Raw genomic sequence first — 2,211 nt, forward strand, 5'->3', positions numbered from 1 at the left:
AAATGAATGCAACTAAAAATCCAACTTTTTTTTTACTAATGGCGCACCGCTAGGAGGTACGCCATTGCTATCCAAAAAAGGTTACTAATGGCGCACCGCCAGGAGGTGCGCCATTGCTATAAAAAATTTACTAATGGGGCACCACTTGGGAGTGCGCCATTGCTAACCCTCCCCCCTACTAAAATCCCCAATCCCCTTTTCCCCAATCGATCACATCTCTCTCAGCCCTCCTCACTGTGCCGACCCACTGCGCCGCCGCCGCCGCCGCTGCCCCGACCCACTACGCCGCTGCCACCCCTGCACCCCCGTCGCCTCCCTCTCCCCATCCCCCCTTCCTCCCCCTCTGACCCCACCCCGACGCGTCTCCGTCTCCACGCTGTCAAGCACCAAAGCTGGCCGGAGAAGTCCAGCACGACGAACCGGACCGTCGCCGACCCCGCCCTGACAGCGTCTATGTCGTCTCTGTCGGATACTGGTGCAGAGCGAAGGTCTCCACCATCGCCGCCGACCCCCCACACCCGATGACCCCCGCACCCACTCCACCGCCGGAGTCGCCGCCGGAGCACTAGGAGGAGGAGTCCTTCTCCAGCCATCGCCATCTCGCGGTCGCCACCGTCTCTCCGGTCCACCCCGGCCTTCATCGAGCCTGCCATGATCTCCGTGGTGAGTCCCTCACCCGTTCCCCCATTCGATCCGCCTCCATAGGCTGGCGTAAGCCGCCGCCGTCGACCTCGCGCTCACCCCACAGCTGGCCCGTGCCCCCAGGCTCCTCTACCATGACCCGGGCTCCTCTGCTGCTCCTGCCCTTGGGCACGCATCAGCTTGCGCGCTGCCTTTGATTTGGGGGGGGGGGGGGGGGGGGGGGGGAAGCTGGTGGTGGTGGTCCATGCTGATGCTGCTGCTGCCTCCCCCGCTCCCGCTCATGTCCGTGCCGCTGCTGCTTGGCCACAAGAATGTGCCCTGCTCTTCCTCGCCGTCCTCTTCTTGCCGGCCTGGACCTGGCTCTACCTGCTCTAGCTCTGGATGCAGCAAATCTGTAACTGTTACTCTAGTATTCTTTGGGATGCAGCAAATCTTTGGGATTAGGATTCTTTCCTTTGTGGTTTGCTGGAACATTAGTGTAGGATTAGGATTCTTTCCTTTGTGGTTTGCTGGAATAGTAGTTGCATTTACAAAAACAAGAAAATGGTCTGTAAAATACTCTAGTGTTCAGTATGCATCAGTACAAAAACAAAATCAAGAGACTATTTTTGCTTTTGGCTTAAGAGTTTCTATGCTATGCAGTGTGCAGCCTTAGATGACATGCCATTCATACTCCTGTCCCCAGTATTTGAATGCTGCTACTAGGATTATTTCATGGAGTATTTGATGATTGGGCCCAAAAACAGTGCAATTCTGCTAGTAGGATCGACTGGGCCAAAAAACACACTGATGATTACTACAAACAAACAATTTGCATCATACTCCGCTTAAGAGGAAAGGAGACCTGAACTTGCAAATGCTAGAATTTGACAATAGGAGTAGAAATTGTAGCATTCCAGGCAAGTACTATTAACAACCTTGTTAACAGGGGCTCTGCTACGGTCCAGGAGCACCTACCTTCATTTGAGTGTGATTTCTGAAATTTCATGCTTGTGGTGATGCAGTGTGCTTGGACGGGAGGGCGCCGGGGTACCATCTGCAGAGAGGTACCACTTGGAGGTATGAAGATTATCTATAGTGAAACATAATGCTATGGTAGTGTGATGTAGTGCTGTCTCTGTAGTAGTACTTAATCCTGGGAAGAACTATGTTGTGAATTTTTCAAACAAAAAACTATGAAATTTTCAAACTACATACTAATGAATAAACAGAAGGAAACCAGGCTTTGTTGTGAATTTTTCAAACAAAAAACTGACACTACACAATAATATTATGAATTGCTTGCATGTTACTGTTTTTAGCTACTGTTTTTATTCAAAAATTATTGGAGTTTATATCATATATATTGCTGGCATGTATTTCATATGTTCCGTAGCATTAAGGCTACATAGCATGCCATTTTTGGTTTTGTCTCCGACCATCGTGTCGTGATGATATTGTGGGGTGTTGTGGGGTTGTAGAGGCCCTTGAGTTTGCCGGGATGTCGATTAACTTCCGTTCCGGCAAATTCGGGTACTCCATATGTCCTATTTTCAGCAAAGGTCATGCTGAAATTTTCCGTGATTTTTA

General features: G+C 50.4%; 1 long non-coding RNA gene across 1 annotated transcript; it reads left to right on the top strand.

Annotated features, from left to right (window-relative positions):
* Positions 1–267: 267 nt before the first annotated feature.
* LOC123155598 (uncharacterized) lies at positions 268–1,877 on the top strand. The gene is made up of 2 exons (XR_006477523.1): positions 268–663; positions 1,647–1,877. It is a non-coding gene; the product is annotated as an uncharacterized lncRNA (long non-coding RNA).
* The last annotated feature ends 334 nt before the right edge of the window (positions 1,878–2,211 follow it).

Source organism: Triticum aestivum, chromosome 7B (assembly GCF_018294505.1).
Source record: "Triticum aestivum cultivar Chinese Spring chromosome 7B, IWGSC CS RefSeq v2.1, whole genome shotgun sequence".
Lineage (NCBI taxonomy): Eukaryota > Viridiplantae > Streptophyta > Magnoliopsida > Poales > Poaceae > Triticum > Triticum aestivum.